The sequence below is a fragment of the Somniosus microcephalus genome, chromosome 32 (assembly GCF_052327205.1).
Source record: "Somniosus microcephalus isolate GS21.2 chromosome 32, FLI_Smic_1.0, whole genome shotgun sequence".
NCBI lineage: Eukaryota > Metazoa > Chordata > Chondrichthyes > Squaliformes > Somniosidae > Somniosus > Somniosus microcephalus.
The window spans coordinates 6,525,058-6,550,753 of record NC_141018.1 but is presented as its reverse complement, the minus strand read 5'-3'; the positions used below and the strand labels follow the sequence as shown (position 1 = coordinate 6,550,753).

Here is a 25,696-nt window from a genome sequence, read left to right as displayed (position 1 = left end):
AAGGTATTGACTTGGATAGAGAATCACAGAATCACAGAAACCCCACAGTGCAGATAGAGGCCATTTCGGCCCATCGAGCCTGCACTGACACATATCCCACCCGATCCCTGTAACCCCTACACCAACACATATCCCACCCTATCCCCGTAACCCCACGTATTTAATCCCCCTAACACTAAGGTTCAATTTATCATAGCCAATCAACCTAACCCGCACATCTTTTGGACTGTGGGAGGAAACCGGAGCACCCGGAGGAAACCCACGCAAACACGGGGAGAATGTGCAAACTCCACACAGACAGTCACCCGAGCCGGATTCGAACCCGGGTCCCTGGCGCTGTGAGGCAACAGTGCTAACCACTATGCCACCGTGCTGCCCAAACTGGTTGGCAGACAGAAAGCAAAGAGTTGGAATAAACGGGTCTTTTTCCGAGTGGCAGGCAGTGACTAGTGGGGTACCGCAGGGATCGGTCCTTGGACCCCAGCTATTCACAATATATATTAATGATCTAGACAAGGGAACTAGATGTAATATCTCCAAGTTTCCAGACGACACAAAGCTGGGTGGGCGTGTGTGCTGTGAGGAGGATGCCGTGAAACTCCACTATGATTTGGACAGGTTGGGTGATTGGGCAGAAGCATGGCAGATGCAATATAACGTGGATAAATGCGAGGTTATCCACTTTGGTGTCAAAAACAGGAAGGCAGATTATTATCTGAATGGCAATAGATTGGGAGAAAGGGAAGCGCAATGAGACCTGGGTGTCCTTGTGCACCAGTCGCTGCAGGTAAGCATGCAGGTGCAGCAGGCAGTTAAGAAGGCAAATGGTATGTTGGCCTTCGTAGCGAGAGGGTTTGAGTACAGGAACAAGGATGTCTTGCTGCAGTTGTACAGGGCCTTGGTGAGACCACATCTTGAGTACTGTGTGCAGTTTTGGTCACCTTATCTGAGGAAGGATGTTCTTGCCATGGAGGGAGTTCAGCGAAGATTCACCAGGATGATACCTGGGATGGCAGGAATGACGTATGAGGAGAGATTGGGTCGATTGGGCTTATACTCGCTGGAGTTTAGAAGAATGAGAGGGGATCTCATTGAAACTTATAAAATTCTGACAGGACTGGACAGACTAGATGCAGGAAGGATGTTCCCGATGGTCGGGGAGTCCAGAACCAGGGGTCACAGTCTAAGGATAAGGGGTAAGCCATTTAGGACTGAGATGAGGAGCAATTTCTTCACCCAGAGAGTGGTGAACCTGTGGAATTCTCTACCACAGAAGGCAGTAGAGGCCAATTCATTAAATATATTCAAGAAGGAGTTGGATATATTTCTTAAGGCTAAAGGGATCAAGGGATATGGGGAGAAAGCAGGGACAGGGTACTGAAATTGGATGAAACGCCATGATCGCATTGAATGGCGGAGCAGGCTCGAGGGGCCGAATGGCCTACTCCTGCTCCTATCTTCTATGTTTCTATATTTCTATGTGACATTTTCGAGGAGAATTCAGTGACCTTTGACTCGGAGAGATCAGTGACCTATGAGAGCGATCATTGAACAGGAGAGGTGTGTGACCTTTGACCAGGAGAGGTGAGTGAACTTTTACCAGGAGTGGTCAGTGACCTTTGAGAAGGAGAGGTCAGTGAACTTTGACCAGGAGCAGTCAGTGATCTTTTCCAGGAGAGGTCAGTAACTTTTGACTAGGAGAGGTCAGTGACTTTTTACCAGGAGCAGTCAGTGACCTTTGACCAGGAGCAGTCAGTGATCTTTCCAGGAGAGGTCTGTGACCTTTGACCAGGAGAGGTCAGTGACCTTTTACCAGGAGTGGTCAGTGACCTTTGAGAAGGAGAGGTCAGTGACCTTTGACCAGGAGCAGTCAGTGATTTTTTTCAGGAGGGGTCAGTAACCTTTGACTAGGAGGGGTTGGCGACCTTTGACCAGGAGAGGTTAGTGACCTTTGAGTCGGAGAGATCAGTGAACTTTGACTAGGAGACGTCAGTGACCATTGACCGGGAGTGGTCAACGATTTTTGAGCAGGAGATTAGAGCGACCATTGACCAGAAGATGTCAGTGACCTTTGACTAGGAGAGGTTAGTGACTTTTGACAAGGTGAGGTCAGTGACCTTTGACATGGAGAGGTCAGTGACCTTTGACCAGGAGCAGTCAGTGACCTTTTCCAGGAGAGGTCAGTCACCTTTGACTAGAAGAGGTCAATGACCTTTGACCAGGAGAGGTCAGTGACCTTTGACTAGGAGAGGTGAGTGACCTTTGACCAGGAAAGGTCAGTGACCTTTTCCAGGAGAGGTCAGTGACCTTTGACCAGGAGATGAGAGCAACCATTGACCAGAAGGGGTCAGTGACCTTTGACCAGGAGAGGTCAGTGACCTTTGACCAGGAGATGAGAGCGACCATTGACCAGAAGAGGTCAGTGACCTTTGACCTGGAGCGATCAGTGCTCATTGACCAGGAGAGAACAGTGACCTTTCACCAGGAAAGTTCAATGACCTTTGACCAGAGGTGGTCAGTGACCAGGAGAGATCAGTGACCTTTGACCTGGGGAGGTCAGCGACCGTTGACCTGGAGAGATTCACTGAGTTACATTTTCATCGCCCTCAGGGTATACACTCAATGGGGAGTTTGTATAAAGAATACGGTCATACAAAATACAGAACCCAGCTGTTTGATATTTAACAGTAGCCCCAAATAAATGAACATTTAACAGTTTAGATATGGAGATGTGAGAAGCACACACTGCATAGAGAAAGACTCTCATGATTCCAGTTAAGAGAATTGATTTACGGACAAGCAAATGGGATTCCCATTGGGCCTTTTAAATCAACAGGATACACACCAGGCCTGAGAGTAGGGCCTGCCGTTCTCATCCTGCATAAGTCAACTCCAATTACATTCCTAGGGAGGGGATTTTAACTCCCTCCGGCTGGTGGAGATGGGGGGGAGGAGGCCAGTTAAAATGGAGACTTGAATTACCCACTCTGTCCCTGCTCCATTGCCATTTTCAAATGCCTGATTTTTCAGGTGTATGAGGTGCCCACCAGGAGCCTGATACATTTATACAAATAGGGGTCCTATTGGAATCATGGAATCATACAGCACAGAAGGAGGCCTTTAGACCCAACTTTGAAAGAGCTATCTATTTAGTCCCACTCCCCCTGCTTCCCTCCCCGTAGCGCTGCAAATTTCACCTCTTCATGTCTTTATCCAATTCCCTTTTGAAAGTTACTATTGAATCTGCTTCCACTGCCCTTTCAGGCAGCACGTTCCAGATCACAACAACTGCGTAAAAAAGCATCCTCATCTTCCCTCTGGTTCTTTTGCCAATTACTTTAACTCTGTGTCCTCTGGTTACCGACCCTCCTGCCACTGCACCCCCTTTAAATTGTACCATTTAATTTATCCTGGACTGGATATTCCGACCCCCACGGGTGTGTGCGAGGTGTGTGTGAGGTGTGTATGACGTGTGTACGACGTGTGTACGACGTGTGTACGCACCCGTAGCGGCCGCGCGAGTGCCGGGTTTAGGCCTGCGAAGTGCAGGCGCTGAAACCCGGCTCTTGATCTGTGAAGAATCTTCTCGACAGATCATCGCCTGCCCGGGAGAAGTGCCTCCGCGGCGGGAGAGTTCCGCTTTCTGCACAACCTCCGCCCGCTGAAAACCCTTAGAAATCTTACACCCGGTAAAAGCGTAAGGCCTGCTTTTACCAGCACAAGAGTTTAAAAAAATAAAAAAATAAAACAGTTTCACTCATTTATAATTTTAAAATACTTTTAAAAAGGTAAGTTTATTTTTAGCCCCGTAAAAAACTTCAAGTATTTTTTTCAAAAAATTAAAATTTTGTTTAAAATATTTAATTTAATGTCATTTTGATTAATTTTAAATATGTGATTAAAAATGTTTTATTTAATGTTTAACTTTTTTAAGTGATCCCCAATTAGAGAGTTAAATGCGTGGCTCAAAGACTGGTGTGGGAGAAATGGGTTTTGCTTCCTGGGACACTGGCACCAGTACTGGGGCAGGAGGGAGCTGTTCCATTGGGACGGGCTTCACTTGGCCAGTGCTGGGACTAGAGTCCTGGCGGATGATATAACTAGGGCTGTAGAGAGGGCTTTAAACTAACTAGTGGGGGGGAGGTTCCTAGAGAGCAAATAATAAAAATGACAACAGAGAAGGTCATAGACTTAGGTAGCAGTGGGGAAATTAAAAACCAGAGCATGTCAGGAAGGGGCAGAAGGTATGGAGTAAAAGGTAAAGTAATAAAAAGGGCAAAAGCAGGAACTAAGTGTCACAAAACATATTTGAAAGTTCTCTATCTGAATGCACGTAGCATTCGTAACAAAATAGACGAGTTAATGGCACAAATAACTACATATGGGTATGATCTTGTGGCCATTACAGAAACATGGCTGCAGGGTGACAATGCCTGGGAATTAAACATACCAGGTTATTTAACGATCAGGAAGGACAGGCAGGAAGGAAGGGGAGGTGGGGTGGCTATGTTAATAAAGGAAGGAATCACTGTAATACAGAGAAATGATATTGGGTCAAAAGATCAGGATAATGAAACAGTTTGGGTGGAGATAAGGAATAATAAGGGGAAAAAAACACTAGTGGGCGTAGTCTATAGGCCTCCAAACAGTTGCAACTCTGTTGGACGGAGTATCAATCAGGAAATAGTTGAGGCTTGTAATAAGGGAACATCTATAATTATGGGGGATTTTAACTATCATATTAATTGGACAAATCAAATTGGGCAGGGCTGCCTTGAGGATGAGTTCATTGAGTGTATTAGGGATGGGTTTCTTGAGCAGTATGTAACTGAACCGACCAGGGGGCAAGCAACCTTAGATCTGGTCCTGCGTAACGAGACGGGATTAATTAAAAATGTCCTAGTAAAGGATCCCCTTGGAATGAGTGACCATAACATGGTTGAATTCCATATTCAATTAGAGGGTGAGAAGGTTGGATCTCAAACAAGCGTGCTAAGCTTGAATAAAGGAGACTATGAAGGTATGAGAGCGGAATTGAGTAGAGTGGATTGGGAAAATAGATTAAAGGGTAAGACGATACATGATGGCACGGTGGCATAGTGGTTAGCACTGTTGCCTCACAGCGCCAGGGACCCGGGTTCGAATCCGGCCTCGGGCGACTGTCTGTGTGGAGTTTGCACATTCTCCCCGTGTTTGCGTGGGTTTCCTCCGGGTGCTCCGGTTTCCTCCCACAGTCCAAAGATGTGCGGGTTAGGTTGATTGGCTATGATAAATTGACCCTTAGTGTTAGGGGGATTAAATACATGGGGTTACGGGGATAGGGTGGGATATGTGTTGGTGTAGGGGTTACGGTGATCGGGTGGGATATGTGTTGGTGCAGGCTCGATGGGCCGAAATGGCCTCTATCTGCACTGTGGGGTTTCTGTGTGATTTCTGTGATGATCAGTGGTGTACATTTAAGGAGTTATTTTACAACTTCCAAAAAAAATATATTCCACTGAGAAGAAAAGGGTGTAAAAGAAAAGACAGCCATCCGTGGCTAAGTAAAGAAATTAAGGATAGTATTCGACTAAAAACAAGGGCATATAAGGTAGCCAAATCTAGTGGGAGAATAGAGGATTGGGAAAACTTTAAAAGACAGCGAAAAATAACAAAAAGATTGATTAAGAAAGGGAAGATAGATTATGAAAGTAAATTAGCAAAAAATATAAAAACAGATAGTAAGAGTTTTTATAGTTATACAAAAAGAAAAAGGGTGGCTAAAGTAAATGTTGGTCCCTTAGAGGATGAGACCGGGAAATTAATGGTGGGAAATATGGAGATGGCAAAAACACTGAATGAATATTTTGTATCAGTCTTTACAGTAGAGGACACTAAGAATATCCCAACACTGGACAAACAGGGGGCTATAGGGGGGGAGGAGCTAAACACGATCAAAATCACTAAGGAAGTGGTACTCGGTAAAATAATGGGACTCAAGGCGGATAAATCACCTGGACCTGATGGCTTACATCCTCGGGTCTTGAGGGAAGTGATGGTAGGGATTGTGGATGCATTGGTAATAATTTTCCAAAACTCCCTGGACTCGGCAAAGGTCCCGGCAGACTGGAAAACTGCTAATGTAACACCCTTATTTAAAAAGGGCAGTAGACAGAAGGCTGGAAACTATAGACCGGTTAGCCTAACATCTGTGGTAGGTAAAATTTTGGAGTCCATTATTAAGGAGGCAGTAACAGAACATTTGGATAATCATAATTTAATAGGAGAAAGTCAGCATGGTTTTATGAAGGGGAAGTCATGTTTGACAAATTTGCTGGAGTTCTTTGAGGAAGTAACGTATAGGGTGGATAAAGGGGAACCAGTGGACGTAGTGTATTTAGACTTCCAAAAGGCATTTGACAAGGTGCCACACAAAAGATTATTGCTTAAGATAAAAAATCACGGGATTGGGGGTAATATTCTGGCATGGATAGAAGATTGGCTATCTAACAGAAGGCAGAGAGTTGGGATAAATGGTTCATTCTCAGACTGGCAATCAGTAACTAGTGGTGTTCCGCAGGGGTCAGTGCTGGGTCCCCAACTCTTTACAATCTATATTAACGATTTGGAGGAGGGGACCGAGTGTAACATATCAAAGTTTGCAGATGATACTAAGATGGGAGGGAAAGTAGTGAGTGAGGAGGACATAAAAAACCTGCAAGGGGACATCAACAGGCTAAGTAAGTGGGCAGAGATTTGGCAGATGGAATACAATACTGGAAAGTGTGAGGTTATGCATTTTGGCAGGAAAAATCGTAGAGCAAGTTATTATCTTAATGGCAAGAAACTGGAAAGTACTGAAGTACAAAGGGATCTGGGGGTCCTGGTGCACGAAACTCAAAAGGTTAGTATGCAGGTGCAACAAGTGATTAAGAAGGCCAATGGAATGTTGGCTTTCATTGCTAGGGGGATAGAATATAAAAATAGGGAGGTATTGCTTCAGTTGTACAAGGTATTGGTGAGACCACACCTGGAATACTGCATACAGTTTTGGTGTCCATACTTAAGAAAGGACATACTTGCTCTCGAGTCAGTACAAAGAAGGTTCACTCGGTTAATCCCGGGGATGAGGGGATGGACATATGAGGAGAGGTTGAGTAGATTGGGACTCTACTCATTGGAGTTCAGAAGAATGAGAGGCGATCTTATTGAAACATATAAGATTGTGAAGGGGTTGGATCGGGTGGATGCGGGGAAGATGTTCCCGATGATGGGTGAAACTAGAACTAGGGGGCATAGTCTTAGAATAAGGGGCTGCTCTTTCAAAACTGAGATGAGGAGGAACTACTTCACTCAGAGGGTGGTAGGTCCATGGAATATGCTGCCCCAAAAAGCTGTAGAAGCTACATCATTACATAAATTTAAAACAGAAATAGACAGTTTCCTAGAAGTAAAGGGAATTAAGGGTTACGGGGAGCGGGCAGGAATTTGGACATGAGTCTAGGTTCGGATCGGACATGGCCCTGTGGGTAGCGAAGCAGGCCCAGGGGCCGTGTAGCCTGATCCTGCTCCTATTTCATGTGTCTAATTCTGTTAGATTCAGGAGATGGTTCTGTGATAGTGGATTGGCGGTTAGGATCAGATCAGCCATGATCTTATTGAATGGTGGAGCAGGCTCGAGGGGCCGATTGGCCTACTCCTGCTCCTATTTTTTATGTTCTTATGTTCTTATACTTTTGACAGTTCTGTGCGGAGAGACCTGTCAAAAGTGTGCAGGGGGATTCCCTTCTTTGATTGGTTCCCCATGGCCCACGTGAACGGCCTGGGCCCCTGGGGACACCTGGGCCCTGCGCGCGGGCCAGGAGAGTCCCAGGATCAGAAGCCTCGGGACCAACAGAGCCAGCAGGTAAGTGCGTAGATTTTTTCCAATCGGGGGCATCTGCCCACGGGAAGCCTCCGATCGGAAAATCTGGCCCATTACTTACATAATAAGAACATAAGAAATAGGAGCAGGAGTAGGCCATTCGGCCCCTCGAGCCTGCTCTGCCATTCAATAAGATCATGGCTGATCTGATCCTAACTGCCAATCTACTATCACAGAACCATCTCCTGAATCTAACAGAATTAGACACACGAAATAGGAGCAGGATCCTCGTTCTTCCTGCCAAAATGAATCACTTCACAGTACACCAGTCTGTCTATGTCCTCCTGAAGTCTGTTACTATCTTCCTCGATTTTGAACACCTCTATCAAATCTCCTCTCAACCTTCTCTGCTCTAAGCAGAACAACCCCAGCTTCTCTAGTCTATCCACGTAACTGAAGTCCCTCATCCCTGGAACCATTCTCGTAAATCTTTTCTGCACCCTCTCTAAGGCCTTCACATCCTTCCTAAAGTGCGATGCCCAGAATAGGACACAATACTCCAGTTGAGGCCGAACCAGTGTTTTATAAAAAAAGTTCATCATAACTTCCTTGCCTTTGTACTCTATGCCTCAATTTATGAAGCCCAGGATCCCGTAAGCTTTTTTAACTGCTTTCTCAACCTGCCCTGCCACCTTCAACGATTTCTGCACACATACCCCCAGGTCTCTCTGTTCATGCACCCACTTTAGAATTGTACCCTTTAGTTTATATTGCCTCTCCTCGTTCTTCCTACCAAAATGTATCACTTCACACTTTTCTGTGTTAAATTTCATCTGCCACGTGTTCGCCCATTCCACCAGCCTGTCTATGCCTTTTTGAAGTCTATCACTATCCTCCTCACTGTTCACTATACTTCCAAGTTTTGTGTCATCTGCAAATTTTGAAATTGTGCCCTGTACACCCACATCCAAGTCATTAATATATATCAAGAAAAGCAGTGGTCCTGGTACTGACCCCTGGGGAACACCACTGTATACCTTCCTCCAGTCCAAAAAACAACAGTTCACCACGACTCTCTGTTTCCTGTCACTTAGCCAATTCCATATCCGTGCTGCCACTGTCCCTTTTATTCCATAAGCTTCAACTTTGCTGGCAAGCCTATTAAGTGGCACTTTGTCGAATGCCTTTTGGAGGTCAGAGGCTAGGTATTCTGCTGCGAGTGTCTCACCTCCTGACTCCCCAAATCCTTTCCACCATCTACAAGGCACAAGTCAGGAGTGTGATGGGATACCCCCCACTTGCCTGGATGAGTGCAGCTCCAACAACACTCAAGAAGCTCGACACCATCCAGGACAAAGCAGCCCGTTTGATTGGCACCCCATCCACCACCTTAAACATTCACTCCCCCCACCACAGGCGTACCGTGTCTGCAGTGTATACCATCTACAAGATGCACTGCAGCAACTCGCCAAGGCTTCTTCGGCAGCATCTCCCAAACCCGCGACCTCTACCACCTAGAAGGACAAGGGCAGCAGGTGCATGGGAACACCACCGCCTCCAAGTTCCCCTCCAAGTCACACACCATCCTGACTTAGAAGTATATCGCCGATCCTTCATCGTCGCTGGGTCTAAATCCTGGAACTCCCTACCTAACAGCACTGTGGGAGTACCTTCACCACACGGACTGCAGCGGTTCAAGAAGGCGGCTCACCACCTTCTCAAGGGCAATTAATGATGGGCAATAAATGCTGGCATTGCCAGCGATGCCCACATCCCATAAAAAAAATGGAATAAAAAAACACATCAACCGCATTGCCCTCATCAACCTTGTTACCTCATCAAAAAACTCAATCAAGTTAGTTAAACACGATTTGCCTTTAACAAATCTGTGCTGGCTTTCCTTAATTAATCCACACTTGTCCAAGTGACTGTTAATTTTGTCCCAGTTTATCGTTTCTAAAAGCTTCCCCACTACCAAGGTTAAACTGACTGAGATGAGGAGAAATTTCTTCACTCAAAGGGTTGTGAATCTTTGGAATTCTCTATCCTAAAGGGCCGTGGAAACTCAGTGGAGGAGAATATTCAAGACTGAGATTGATAGATTTTTGGGCACTAAGGGGATAGTGCGGGAAAGTGGAGTTGATGTAGAAGTATTGCATCCAGTTCTAGTCGCCAAGAAAGGATGTGAAGGTCCTTGAGAGGGTGCAGAGGAGATTTACCAGAATGGTTCTGGGGATGGGGGATCTTAGCTGTAAGGATTTCGCAATAATTTTGAAATTTCCTACAGTTCCGAAGATTGAATTTTGATTAAAGAATACCTGGGTAATATACCTTTAAAATCCAGGGGTCAAAATGGCCGTCAGACCTCGTGGCAGAAGACAAAAGACATTGAAAAGGCAGCTTGCGTGTGTCTGTGAAAAAGGGGTAATCAAAGATGGCTGCCTGACCTCGTGTCAGGACACAGACTGTGGACATATGAAAAGGGAAGATCAAAGATGGCTGACTAAACTGCCAATCAAAGGCAGTTCAGGGAGTTCCCCTTCCTGCAGAGACAATCGACAGAAACTGCTACTATGTTTACACAAAGGATTAACCACTTGAGACTGCGGTTTCAGTTTGACCACAGGACAATGACTTTTGTTTACACTAACTTCCAAAGCTGTTTACTCAGCAATTATAGAAAGACATGCCTTTTTTTCAAACCAAGACAGCTCCATTCAAACTCAGTACGATGAATGGGAATACATTCGCAAACCCATCACGATAAATGGGTAATTCATCCAAACCCATCACAGACAATGGGGACAGTTTGGATCCCTTTTGTTCAGCCCAGATGCACCTGGATTTGGGCGGGAAGGTTTCGGCCCCAATTGGGGTATAAGATAGCTTCTCAAGAAGCCATCTCTCTCTCTCTCTCTGCCGCCTCGCCTCTGTGCTCTGCCTACAGAAGAACAGCTCAGAAGCCTGCCTAAAGGAGTGGAATACCAGCAGTTTACTTTTAAATACTGGGGTATTTTCTACTTCGGGGCAGTGAAGATCATAGACCGCAGGGGGCATGGAGCAGGCGTTTTCATTGGTGAGCATACCTTTTCTGGCCCATTACAAGGAAACTTAGAATAGGTGTAGGGGTGGGAATTAAGGGGAATTTTGTTAGAACTGTAATTTTAGTCGATTTTCCCTCGTTGTGTCCGTTCTCTCCTCCCCTATTTAAGTAACAGTGTTGCACTAGCAGAGAAGTGCTGTAGTGAACACTGAGTTCTGTAGTAAAAGTGCTGTATTTAAATAAAAGTGTTGCACTAAGCAGGGAAGTGCTGTAGTGAACATTAAGTGATTTGTAAGAAGTAAAGTGCTGTATTTGAGTAACAGTGTTGCGCTAAGCAGAAAGGTGCTTCAGTGGACACTAAGCAGCTGTATTAAAGTGCTGTATTTAAGTAAAAGCCACTAAGCAGAGGTGCTGTAGTGAGCAAAGTGTACTGTATTAAAGGTGTGTTGCACTAGTTAAAGGTGCTGTATTTAAGTAAAGCCACTAAGCAAAAGAGTGCTGCAGTAAACGATAAGTGAACTGTGTTAAGCAAAAGTGCTGTACCAGGCATAGGTGTGTTGTAGTGATTATTTTTAAGTTGCTTCTTTCTTCTGTTTCAATAAATACTGGTCTGTTTTGCACCCGAACCACGAGTCACAGTTTTTCTGTCTACATCGCTACCGAATAAGTCCGGCGGTCAGAACCAGGAATAGGGGAGCACTTCGAAACCGCACGGGGGTCCCTGGAGCAGCTCAGAGGCTTTTGACTGGCCAGAGACAATAACCCCAACCCCGCTTGTTAATTCCTACATAGCTACAAGGACAGTTTGGAGAAGCTGGATTTGTTTTCATTAGAGCAAAGGAGGTTGAGGGGTGATTTGATAGAGGTGTACAAGATTATGACGCGTTTGGATAGGCTAGACGGGGAAAGACTGTTCCCACTAGTTGATAATACAAGGACTAGGGGACACAGATTTAAGGTTTTGGGCAAGAGATACAGGGGGGACGTGAGGGAAAACTTTTTTACGCAGCGAGTGGTGAGGACCTGGAACTCGCTGCCGACGGAAGTGGTGGAAGCGGAGACACTCAATGTTTTCAAGGGAAGACTGGATAGGTACTCGAGGGAAATAAACTTGCAGGGCTACGGGGATAGAGCGGGGGAATGGGACTGACTGGATTGCTCTACAGAGAGCCGGCACGGACTCGATGGGTCGAATGGCCTCCTTCTGTGCCGTTATGACTGTATGACTCTAAGTTCAGCCATGATCTTATTGAATAGCGGAGCAGGCTCGCGGGGCCGTATGGCCGACTCCTGCTCCGAATTCTTATGTTCTTACAAAATCTACCGCGCTACTTTCATTCACCCTCCCCATTACTTTATCAAAGCACATAATCAAATTAGTCAAACACGGTTTGCCTTTAACAAATCTGTGCTTGATTTCATTTATTAACACATATTATTCCAAGTGCCAATTAATTTTGTCCCAGATTATTGTCTCTAAATGTTTCCCCACCACCGACGTTAGGCTGACTGGCCTGTAGTTGCCGGGTTTATGCCTCTCCTCTTTTTTGAACCCGGGGTGTAACATTTGCAATGCTCCAGTCCTCTGGCACTGCTCCCATATCGAAGGAGGATTGGAAGATTGTGGCCAGAGCCTCCTATTACGTCAATAGGGCCCCGATGCCACCTTAACCAGGAAGTCAGCGCTACTCCGACAGCAGGGCCTTGGTCTGTTGTGTCTCCAGGGGTTTTATACCCTTACCTATATAACAATTAAGAAGGACTCCGGGGTGGAGAGTTTAGTTAACGGCCATTTTATTTACAATGTGCTTCTTCACTCAATGCACTACATTTCCCATAGTGCATTGCAAATCACCACTACAGTATCCCATGTGGGACAATTCTAATACACATTCAAAATACACAACATATTTCCTCCCCCTTAAAATAGAATGTCCACAAAACAGAATAACTGAAAATGACTATAACTTTGGAAGAGAGGGTAGACTGCCTCTACATTCCGCTGCCCCTGGGGATTATTCTGCCCCATGCACACAGGTTAGCACCAACTGTAACTAAGGTGCTCTGGAGGCTGCCTTTCTCTTTGGGGGTAACGCCTAGTCTCAGGAGCAGGCTCTGGCTGGCTCTCCCGTGACCCTGCAGGCGTGGCTTCCTCCCTCGATGGCACAAAAGTGGATGGTGCCACTGTCTCAGGGTCGGACGACCAGTCCCTGCTGGAGCCCCCAGCAGGTCCTTGATCCTTTGTTTCTTGGGTTACCTGTGGCGACTGTCTTGGCAGTAACTGGTCTACATGCCGTCTCCATGTTCGGTCGTCTCCGGTGCGGACTCAGTATGAAATGGGGCCCATCTTTTGAATGACGGTAGCCGGGACCCACCGCTCCGGGGTGGTGTAGTTACACGCGAGAACTTTGCCCCCCACCACAAAGTGTCGTTCTTTGTACCTCTGATCTCGTCTACTGACTTGATCCTGCTGATTGGTGTGCACCACTGCTTCTGTGGACGTTGGCCTCAGCAGGTCAAGGCGTGTCCGTAGCTGCCTTCCCATGAGTAGGTAAGCAGGAGATGCTCCAGTCGTAGCATGAGGCGTGTTTCAGTATTTCAGCAAGAAAGCATTCAGGCGCTGCTTTAGAGGAGCATCACTTTTTGCCGCTTTCAACGCGCATTTCAGCGTTCTGACAAATCTCTCCGCCAATCCATTCATGGATGGATGATAAGGCGCGGAGAACGTGTGCTGGATTCCATTGCTCTTGAGGAACTCCTCCATCTCCTGGGATGTGAACTGTGTTCCATTGTCGGTTACGATCTGCTCTGGCAGACCAAATCGCCCGAACATCTCTCTCAGAGTCTCGATGGTTTTCTCCATAGTGGTAGTGGACATTACTGCAACCTCCGGCCATTTGGAATGGGAGTCCACCGCGACCAGGAACATCGCTCCTTCCACTGGTCCCGCGAAGTCCAGATGGATCCGTTGCCACGGTGTTGCCGGCCATTCCCATGGATGCAGTGGTGCTGCTCCGGGCGTATCCCTGGTTGTCTCGCATGATGGGCATGATTTCACTTCAACTTCAATTTCATGATCCAGACCGGGCCACCAGAAGTAGCTTCGTGCCAGCTCCTTCATCCGGACAATACCACAATGTCCTGAGTGCAGCTCGTTGAGGACATGTTTCCGCAGCTTTGGTGGTATGATCACTCGCATGCCCCAAAGGAGGCATCCTGACATGACAGACAACTCCTTCCCTCTTGACAGGTAAGGTAGGAGCTCAGTTGGTGCGTCTGACACCAGTGATCCGTCTCCTCGCATCACCCGATCCAGCACCTTGGATAGCGTAGGGTCCACTCTGGTCTCTTTCTTGACCTGCCGGGCCGTGACAGGGGCATTGCTCACCATGTCAAAGTAGAAAATCTTCTGCTCACAGCCTTCAGAGGGCACAGGCAGCGGAAATCTTGACAATCCGTCCGCATTGCCATGTGCTGCTGACCTCCGGTATTTGATGTTGTAATTGTGAGCGCTTAACATCAGCGCCCAGCGCTGCATCCTGCACGCTGCCAGGGAGGGTATTCCTGTGTGTGGACCAAAGATCGATGTCAGAGGACGATGATCCGTCAGCAAGGTGAATTTCCTTCCGAACAAGTAGTGATGGAACTTTTTGATTCCAAAGGTGATGCCCAAAGTCTCTTTTTTGATCTGCGGGTATTTCACCTCCGCTTTGCTCAGGGACCTTGACGCGAATGCAATCGGCTTCTCTTCGCCTGAGGGAAAGATGTGGGACACGACCGCGCCGACACCATAAGGCGACGTGTCACAGGCCAGCTGAATCTGCAACGACGGGTCAAAGTGCGTCAACACGCTGGGGTCAGTCAAAGCTGCTTTGGCTTTCTTGAATGCAGCTTCGCACTCTTTCGGCCACGCCCAGGCCTTGCCCTGACACAGCAACTCATGTAATGGCTCCAACAGTGATGCCAGCTGTGAAATAAACTTTCCGTAATAGTTCAGGAGACCTAAGAATGACCGCAGCTGGCTGACATTTGTAGGTGCAGGAGCGTCGGCAATAGCTTTCACTTTCGACGGTGCTGTGTGTAGGCCGTCCGCGTTGATGACATGGCCTAGGTACTCCACTGATGGCTTGAAAAATTCGCATTTGTCCTTGCGAACACGTAAGCCATATTCTTCAAGTCTTCCCAGTGTCTTCATCAGGTTCTGCAGATGCTTGTTGTCGTCCGTTCCTGTGACAAGGATATCATCGAGATAACATTGTACCCCTGGATGTCAGGGTTGGGGAGCCACGGGGCCGTATAAATACGAGGCCGTGCTCTCCGGGCGAGGTAGGTTCTGGACCCAAGTGCAGAAACCAGACAAGAGACACATATACCGTACTTTGTTTGAACTTTACTAAATTACACATAACTAGATTAACACCAGGGACACAGCGATATACATAAGAACTAGAGACAAGAGAACTCGAGACAGAAACACAACAAGCATACATAAGAACGAGAGACAAGTTACAAGACAGCTAGTCAAGATAGGAACTCAGGACAGCTTCCATGAGGAAGCCCACTTGTCTATACTGAGCTTGCGACAAGCTACCACAAGGGGCAACCGGCTTGCCGAGGCTAAACTCCAGACAAGCTACCCCAAGGGTAATCGGCTTATCAATGCAAAGCTCAAGACAAGATCCCAACGGCTCCCACATAGCAACACGCTAGTCCAAACAGCACCTTACCAAGACAAGCAACTTAACAGAACAACAGACTTAAATACATCTTAAATCCAGAGACAAGAACACAGACTTAGATACATCTTAAATCCAGAGACAAGAACACAGACCTAGATACATAGCTCGAGAGAACTATGGCAGCCAGCTAGTGAAGGCAAGCTGCCATAGAGAAAAGGCTAGTCACACAGAGCACCTAGTCAAGACAGAGGACATTGTCAAGACTAACTCCCTGATCCACCCTAGTGAGGACTGAGCAAAGAGTGAAACAACAACAGAACTTATATACCAAGACACCAGGTGAAACCCATGAACAGCTAACAGGCCGTTAAGACTTAACACAGAAAACTAGGAACAATTAACACAGGAGACTAGGACAATTAACAAAGGAACACACAAGTGAAGGTGCACCCTCAGAGGAGCTCATTGTGTTGCAGCAGTGAGAGGAGAAGGCTGTGCTGTTGCTGAGCTCCTGCTGCTGTGGGGAGCACCACCACAAGGACCAGCAGCCTATATCATTTACAGAGGTGCCTGGAGAGGACGGAGGAGAGGACAGAGGAGGAGGCCAGCATTACACCTGGAGGGGCTTTCTTTCATCACTGCCTCCCAATTTGGCCTCCAGCCCAGGAGAGGGAGAGAGGAGACCAAACAGCTCCACGTGGAAGGAGGGGAGGAGCTGCAACTTGAAACAACTGCAGGTGGGTGTATATGTGCATTCCCCCCTAAAGACTTTACATCCTAGGCGGGGGGAGGAAAGAAGACGGGCCGAAAGCCTGGCCTGGGTTGGCTGGAGCCTGCCCGGGTGAAGCTTGCTTCTACACATCAAGAAGACCTGGTGTGGGCTGAACCTGGGCTGTCTCCAGTCTACCCAGGCGAAGACATCTTCTCCCCCTGCCCGAAGAACATCATTAGAGACTTTTGTCATACCATCGGGGGAGTGCACCCTGCCGACACCCACCCACCGAACAATACCCTGAGTGGGGACCCTGCCTTTGCGGCCCCCCCTCCTTCCCGTCCCCCTCTTTCTCTCTCCTTGTCCTCTCTCTGCCTCTCCAAAAGGCACTTTTTCTACCTCACCTATTAATTGCCAATTGAGCAGAGGGAGGAAAGGGCCCTCTCCCAATTAACACCATCAAGGGGAGAGGCAGCCCAGTTAATTTACACTCCCTCTGCTCAGGACTCTTTTACCTGAGGCCATCAACACCTTCGGGCCTGTGACTTTTTGGGGTGTGTGTAGCTCTTCCAAATCCGCCCCACTATGGCGTCTACATCTGCGGCGGCGGCGGGGCCGGCGAGGACATACGCGGTGGTGGCGGTGAAAGCCGCGGCCGCTCCCGCTTCCGCTGCGGCCCCGTCGCCGTTCCGACTAATGACCATCAAGCTCGGGGTGAAGAGCTACACCCACCCCAATATGACAATTGAGGCGTGCGTGAAGGCTATGGCCGGGGTTGTCGGCCCTCCGGCCATAGTCGCCGCCTCAAAAATGTACGGGAAGGCTGTCTTCTTCCTGGAGTCCGAGCGGGCGGTGGCCCTGGCCATCGCTCAGGGGCTCACCATGGGCGGGACTTTCCTGCCGGTGGACCCGCTGGAGGACACCGCGCAGAGGGTTGTCCTGTCGAATGTCCCGCCCTATATCGCCAGTGAGCTCCTCCTCCCCCACCTACACCAACTCGGGGAGGTGAGGTCGGGGATTTCCCCGATCCCGCTCGGACTCCGGGAGAGCAGCCTTCGCCATGTCTTCTCCTTCCGGCGCCAGGCCATTATCCAGCTGGCGCGGGAGGGGGAGACGGACGGGGCTTTCACGGTCCTCCACGGGGGGACCTCGTACCGCGTCTTCTGGACGACCGACGGCGTGCGGTGTCACGCCTGTAGGGAGGTGGGGCACGTGCGGAAAAACTGCCCCGCCTCCAAGGCCGCCAAGTCATCTGGCGTGGCCAAGGCTGGCGCTGCCGCCGCTCCTCCTTCCGGGTCTAGCCGCGCCCCCGCTCAATCGAACGCTACCGGGGCGCGGTCGTCGTCGGAGGCCAACGACATCCAGGCCTCCAGCGCGGGGGAGGAGGGAGGTCCGGTCAGAAAGAAGGCGCGGGACAAGACAAGAAACCGTAGGGTGGGTCCCCCCGCGGAGGGCGTCCCCCTGAATTTGGAGGCCCTGACGCCCGAGCGCGTAATCGCGTTAATCGCGGAGTGCGGAGGTGGGGGGGACCTCGTGCCCGAGCCTGTGGCCGCGACCGCCGAGGCAGTCACGCCAGAACCTGCAGCCGGGCTCGGGCCCGGGGGACCCAAAGAACTCGCTCCACCAGAGGGAGCAGGGGAGGCCCCTGAAGAAATGGAGGCCTCCCTTTACCCCTCCGCGCTCAAAAGAAGGCGCGACTCCCTGGACGAGGAGGAGGACCGGGAGGTGGAAGGTCCCTCCGGTCGGGGGGAGTCGTCGCCCGCCGCGGGCACGGCGCCCCACCCCACCGCTAGCACCATCGGCGAACGGCAGGGGTCGCCTGTCCCTGGGGAGGCTGAGGCAGAAGCATCTGCCCAGCTCGTGCCTCCCGGGGATGGGGACGAGACCCTGCCCGTGGGGGGGGTCGCGGAACAACCCGCGGCGGTAATACATCCATTGCTGGTGGCATTGCCCCTCGACGGGTCGGGCGGCCAGGGGACCGGGTCGGGCGAGTCGTCTGAGGACGAGCTCGCCCAGACGACCCGGATTTTTCCCAGGTGCTGCTCGACCTCGTCGAGGTTTGTAAAAATCTTTCCCCGTCTGATGGGTCGGAGGCTGGGGGAATTGCGGAGGAGGGCCCTCTGTCTGTGTCTCCGGCGCCGGGCGACTTGGAGGGGGCCGGGTGTTCGTTTTCTCCGGTCTCTCCGGTCGTTCCGGCGCCTGGGGCGGAGGGGGTCTCCGAACCGCCGCCGCCTGCTGGCCCGGCCCCCCTAGAGGAGCCCGGGGGGGAATCCTCCGCTACCGATCCTGGGGGTGGGATCCGGGCGGAGGCGGGGCCGGCTGTCGCGGCCGAGCCGCCCGATGCGCACTGCGTGGCGGACGGTTCGGCCGCCGGTGGCGACCCCCCGGAGGAGGACGGGGACTCGGTGGTGGGGGCGAAGGAAGACTTAGAATCCATCGCCGATGAGGCGATGGATGACCTCGCGCCCCTCGCCGGGACCCCCCTCGTTCTTATTCCCATCAGGGAGCTCCGGGAATTTGTGGCCACGAGCCAGGGTCGCCGCAGGACCCAGCAGGCCCTCGACAGATGGTCGGGGCTGGCGCTGCTCATCGGGTCGGCCCGCGTCGCCTATAAGACCATGGGTGCGGACGCGGGCGTGAGCCCGTCCGAGCTGCGTCGGTTCCGGACATTCCTCACCGGGCTGCTAAGGGAGTGGCGGTTGACTAGCGGCCGCCCTCCCTTCCCCCGTTAGGTTTAAGTAGGGGTTGGTTGTGCTTCTGGAATGAAGATAACCATAGCCAGCCTCAACGTCAACGGCAGCAGGGAAGCTAGCCGCAGATTTAATAACTTTTCGGTCCTTCGGGACGGGAAGTATGCGGTGTGCTTCCTGCAAGAAACCCACACCGTTCCGGGAGACGAGGCCACGTGGCTCCTGGAGTGGCAAGGAGGGGTCAACATGAGTCACCTCTCCAGTGTTTCCAGTGGGGTGGCTATCTTGTTGGCCCCGCATTTTCAGCCGGAGATCTTGGGGGTCAAGGAGCTCGTGCCGGGCCGCTTGCTCCAGGTCACTGTTCGCCTGGGGGGCGTGCCGTTCCATCTAGTGAACGTGTACGCCCCTCAGGCCGGTGCGCAGCAAGCGCGCTTCTTTGAAGAAGTGTCCACTCTTTTGGGCTCCATCGACGCGGGCGAGTGCGTCATCCTCGGGGGGATTTTAATTGTACACTCGAGGCGAGGGACCGCACGGGTACCCAGCCGAGCCCGGCGTCGGTGGGGAAGTTGAGGGACCTGGTCGGGTCCCTCGACTTGGTGGACGTCTGGTGTAATCTCCATCCCGACTCCAGCGCCTTCACTTTTGTGAGGTCTGGGGGAGGAGCGTCCAGGATCGACCGCCTCTACATTTCCCGGGCATACGTCTCCTGCGTTCCGACGGCTTCCGTGCGGCCGGTGCCATGCACGGACCACCACCTGGTGTGGGCGGAGCTCGTGCCGCTGCGCGCCGGGGGGGGTCCGCGTACTGGCACTTTAACAACCTGCTGCTGGAGGACGCGCGGTTCCGGGATTCGTTCGGTCGGTTCTGGGCCGGCTGGAGAAGGAAGCAGGGGGGCTTCCCCTCCTTGAGGCTATGGTGGGGTGTGGGCAAGGCTCACATCCGTCTCTTCTGTCAGGAGTACGCGAAGGGGTCGACCAAGAGGCGGGAGGCCCGGGTCGGGCAGTTGGAGAAGGAGGTGCTCGACCTGGAGTCCCGTCTCGGTCAAGTCGCCGAGGACCCGGCCCTGCGGCTGGCGTACGAAGAGAAGAAGGGCGCGCTGAAGGACCTGCAGCTCGTCGGGTCCCGAGGCGCGTACGTGAGGTCGCGGATCCAGTTCCTGCGGGACCTGGACCGCGGCTCCCCCTTCTTCTACTTGCTGGAAAAAAGACGGGGGGTCCGTAAGCAGCTTTTGGAGCTGCTGGCCGACGACGGATCTCCGGTCTCGGATCCGGAGGGAATCCGCGCGGAGACCCGCGCCTATTACGGGGCTCTGTTCTCTCCGGATCCGTCCAGCGAGGACGCGCGCAGAGTTTTGTGGGAGGACCTGCCGAAGGTCGGCCTGGAGGGCGCCGAAAAATTGGACGCTCCTCTGAGTTTGGAGGAGCTGTCCGGCGCCCTCCGCCAGCTCTCTAGGGGGAAGTCCCCGGGGCTGGACGGGCTGACCGTGGAGTTCCACAGGGCGTTCTGGGGCGTCCTGGGGGGCGACTACGTGCGGGTCCTGGGGGAATGTTTGGCGACCGGGGAGATGCCTCTCTCGTGGCGCAGGGCGGTGATCGTCCTGCTGCCTTAGAGGGGTGATCTCCGCCTCCTTAAGAACTGGCACCCGGTCTCCCTCCTCAGCACGGATTACAAAATCTTTGCCAGGGCCATGTCTGTTCGCCTTGGCACCGTGCTGGCCCACATGATCCATCCCGACCAGTCCTACACGGTCCCGGGCCGGACCATTCACGATAACATCCATCTGGTCCGGGACCTGGTCCACCATTCCCAGAGGGCTGGTCTGTCGGTCGCCTTCCTTTCCCTGGATCAGGAGAAGGCGTTCGACAGGGTGGATCACGAGTATCTTTTCGGGACTCTGTGCGCATTCGGGTTCAGGACGCATTTTGTCGCCCGGATCCCACTTCTGTACGCTGCCGCGGAGTGTCTGATTAAAGTTAACGGGTCCTTGACGGCGCCCCTTCGCTTCGGGAGGGGGGTGCGTCAGGGATGCCCCATGTCCGGCCAGTTATATGCCATTTGCGTGGAGCTTTTCCTGCGCCTCTTGCGGAAGAGGTTGGCGGGATTGGCTCTGCAAGGGCCGGGCGTGGAGGTGGTCCTCTCGGCTTACGCCGATGACGCACTCCTCCTGGTCACGGATCCCGTTGACTTGCGGAGGATGCGGGAATGCCAGCAGATTTACTCGGACGCATCCTCCGCCAGGATCAACTGGGGGAAATGTTCTGGACTCCTGGTGGGTCAGTGGCAGGTGGACTCTCTGCTGGAGGAGTTCAGGCCCTTCGCCTGGAGTACAACGCACCTCCTCTACTTGGGAGTCTACCTCAGCCTGGCCGAGGACGCCTGGCCGGTGAACTGGCACGAGCTGGAGGCCAAAGTCACCGCTCGCTTAGGACGCTGGACAGGACTGCTCCGAGTGTTGTCCTACAGGGGTCGGGCGTTGGTCATAAACCAACTGGTGGCCGCCATGTTGTGGTACCGGTTGGTTACTCTGATCCCCCCCCCTGCGTTTGTCGCCAAGATACAGAAGAAGCTCATCGACTTCTTCTGGAACAACAGGATACACTGGGTCGCTGCCGCGGTTCTGAGTCTCCCGCTTAAGGAGGGCGGTCAGGCGTTGGTGTGCCTCCGCACCCAGGCTGCGACTTTCCGTCTTCAGACGCTGCAGAGATACCTGTACGTCGAGAATCCTCCAAGATGGTGTGCGCTGGCGACGTATTTTTTCCGCCAGCTGCACGGCCTCAATTACGACACGCAGCTCCTGTTTTTGGAGGTGAGCGGCAGGCGTGAGAGCCTGCGGGAGCTGCCTGTCTTTTACCAGGAACTACTATGGGTTTGGAATTACGTCGCCTCCAGGCGGAGCTCTCCCCCGTCAGGAGCGGCGGCTGTCCTCCGGGAGCCGCTGTTCAGGAATCCGCACCTCCGCGTCCGCGAGTTCGGGTGGCTGGCGGAGTGCAGGGCTGTGCCTGGCAGGGTGACTAGAGTCGGGGACCTACTCGATGGCGGAGGAGCGGGCTGGATGGCGCCAGAGGAGCTGGCGCGACGCATGTCATGGGACAACGTCCGGCTCGCGGTCAGTGCCATCGGGGCGGTGAAAGCGATGTTGCCCCCCGGCGCCACGAGGTGTGTCGAGGCGGCTCGGGCACGTGGGGAGATCCCGTCCGAGCTTACTCCCGTTTGGACGGAATTCCTTATCGGCGCCTTGCCCCGAAACTCCCCTCGGGGATCGGTGCCTCACAACTTGAGCCGTCTCGAGGAAATACCCTCCGTGCTTTTTCATTCTGCGCGGAGGGGTTTCCTGTACGGGCTGCTCTTGCACACCTTCCACTTTGCCATCTTCACCTGCCGTCCGGACACGCCGTGGCGTGTCGTTTTACCTCCGGACGGAGACGGAGGTCCCCAATGGGGGTCTCTCTATGCGGGAGTCCACCCTTGTTCTATTGGGGACTTGGCCTGGAGGGTGTTGCACAGAGCAGTCCCGTGCAATAGATTTTTAAATAGGTTTACGGACTCCCAGACTGCCTGTTTGTTTTGCGGTCTGGAGGAGTCCGTGTTCCACGTATGTATGGGGTGTGAGAGGTTGCAGCCCCTCTTCCATTTTTTGAAGGGGCTGCTCCTCAAATTTTGGTTGCACTTCAGTCCCACGCTCCTGATCTACGGTCACCCCGTGCGGAGGGGAGCGGGCAGGTTGGAGGACCTCCTCGTGGGCCTGCTCCTGGGCCTGGCCAAGAAAGCCATTAATTGGTCCAGGCAGCGGGCGGTCGAGGGGGTCGTCCGACCGGATTGCCTCCCCCTCTTCCGTGGCCATGTTCGCGCCCGGGTGGCCCTAGAGATGGAGCACGCGGTGTCCGCCGGCGCGCTCGAGCTTTTGCGTGACCGGTGGGTGCCGCGGGGACTGGAGTGCATAATTAGTTTAAACAACCAAATTTTAATTTGAGTGGTTAAGGTTTATTTAAAGGGTTATTGGATTTTAGTTACAGTTTATTTGTTAACTTGGTTTTGTTGCACGCAAAGAAGCAAGTGAAGGTGCCATCTAGAGGTTACAAAAGGAACTGACTGGCACCCTCACACTGGAATGCCGCTTAAGATCTGGTCCATAGCCCACTGAAACAATGCTGGTGCTGACGTTATACCAAAGGGTAAGCGGCAGTACCTGTAGAGGCCCTTGTGGGTGGTGATGGTGAGTTACTTCTGTGAGTCCTCTTCTACATGCATCTGCAAGTAGGCTTGGCATAGATCAATCTTGCTAAACTTCTGACCACCTGCTAGACCGCGAAAAGATCTTCAATGATGGGGAGGGGGTACTGTTCAGCTGAGAGCACAGGATTCACTGTTACTTTGAAATCTCCACATAAGCGAACCGCGCCGTCACTCTTCATCACTGGTACCACGGGCGTGGCCCACTCACTGTGCGAAACCGGCACCAGGACCCCTATCTTGACCAGACGCTCCAGGTCAGCCTCCACCTTTGGTCTGAGGGCGTAGGGAACGTTCCTGGCCTTCAGGAATCATGGCTGGCTGTCAGGCTTCACCTTGAGTTTGACCGTAATCCCCTTCATACTCCCCAATTCTCCGTCAAAGACAGCCGCATGCTTTGTCAACACTGCCGCTAGCCCCGCCTCTTCGACTGACACCGCATTCACTTTTTTCCAATCCAGATGAATTTTCTCCAACCATGGCCTGCCCATCAGGGATGGATAGTCACCCTTGACCACGTAAACTGGCAGCATCACGGTTTGTCCATTAAGCTCCACCTTGACCTCCGTCTTACCCAGCATTGGGACTGTTTCCCCAGTGTAGGTCTTTAAGATGAGCTTGGCCGGCGTCAGTGATAGGTGGTTCAGTTTTTCTTTGAATAGCTTCTCTGAAATCAAGGAGACAGCGGCCCTCGTATCCAGCTCCATTTTGACTGGTATTCCCTCTAGCAGTGGAATGACTCCATAGCCTGATGAGCCTCCATTCACCGTTAACACATGGAGATTCAGCTCCCCATCAGAGTCTGTGTCACTGTCTTCCTGTTCTTGTTTCACCATGTGTTGCTTTTTCTTTTTAGAACGCCAGTTGGATGTGTTTCCTTGTTTGTTTTTGTGTGTCTCTGTGTAGGATTGTTTGCTTTGCCCTTTACACACACGTTCAATGTGTCCTTTCTTTTCACATTTCCGACAGGTCAGGTCTTTACACCAGCAGTCAGATGGCTGATGACCTGACCTTCCACATCTGTAACACTCTCTGGCGCCCCTTGCATGCTTATCCGGTGTAGCTGCTACCCTATGCACTCTTGTTGCAGCCCCCAACAGCTGTGCATCTTTAGCTGCTAACTCCATAGACACAGCGAGCTCCACTGCTGATTTAAGCGTCAGTTTGTCAGTCGTGAGCAAGCGCTTCTGTGTTGCTTCACATCTTAATCCACACACAAACCTATCACGGACAGTGTCATTTAGAGTTTCACCAAACTCACAATGCTTCTTTAGCACTGCAACATATTCGGCTATGGACTCACCCTCCTCTTGGTTTCATTTGTGAAACCTGAACCTCTCGGCAATCAGCAGCGGCTTGGGTGCGAAATGTGTTTCCAAAACTTCCACAATCTGATCATATGTCTTAGCACCGGACTTATCTGGGTGCATCAAACTCCGTAACAAGCCAAATGTTTTTGCTCCGATCACACTGAGGAACGTCGCCACTTTCACGTCATCTTTAATGCCATTTGCAGTCACGAAAAATCCGAAACGCTCTGTATAAGCACTCCATTGCTCCGCCGTTTCATCAAATGGTCCAAACGCTCCGGTTAGCATAGCCATTTTTTTTCCTTTTTTTTTTCTTTACAGTCCTTTTCCTCCACTTCGTTTCACTGTATCGTTACTCTCCCCCTTCTTATTCATGTAACACACGAACCGCCACCTTTACGCGGCGATTGCATCAGCACTAAACTGCGGGCGCGCCATTAAGAAAAGACAGGAACTTCTTACTTTAAACATCGCCGATTCCAGTGCAAAGTGATGCGCAAGTCCGTCGTCCTCATCGCCAGTTTTGTTGCGTCTCCAGGGGTTTTATACCCTTACCTATATAACAATTAAGAAGGACTCCGGGGTGGAGAGTTTAGTTAACAGCCATTTTATTTACAATGTGCTTCTTCACTCAATGCACTACATTTCCCATAGTGCATTGCAAATCACCACTACGGTATCCCATGTGGGACAATTCTAATACACATTCACAATACACAACATGGTCAGAACCCTGTAACGAGCCTGTGAGGTAAGTTTAAAACTTTCCTTTGTGGGGTAGGAGTCCTCCACCAGGGCCTAGGCAGGAAATGTAGGCCTTTCCTGCCCAGACTCCTTCACCACCTCCCTCCCCCCACTTCCAGAAACTCTGGCTGCCTCGGAACCCCTGTCCCCGCACAGACCTTGGGCCTGACCTTCCGGCAACTCTCCAGCCATTTTGGTTATGAGTCAGCCAGTTAATGAGGCCCGGCCATTAAAATTGACCAGGCCTCCCGTCAGGCTCTCGCTGGGCTGCACCCGCGCCCGGGAGTTAAAATTTCCCCCATAGACGCTACAAGGCAGATTCTCCACAGGTTGACTTTAGAAGAGATTATTTGTAAATGTATTACTGTAAAATCACAAACTAAAGCATGAATATTACAGAAAGTGTGACTATTGTAAGTGTATTTTTAAATAGAAGAAACGTTAC

The 25,696-nt window shown here is 51.3% G+C and overlaps 1 protein-coding gene across 1 annotated transcript in view; it reads right to left on the bottom strand.

Moving 5' to 3' along the window:
• Window positions 1-25,696, bottom strand: part of cib2 (calcium and integrin binding family member 2) — a 126,533-nt gene that overhangs the window by 48,772 nt on the left and 52,065 nt on the right. The window lies entirely within an intron of this gene.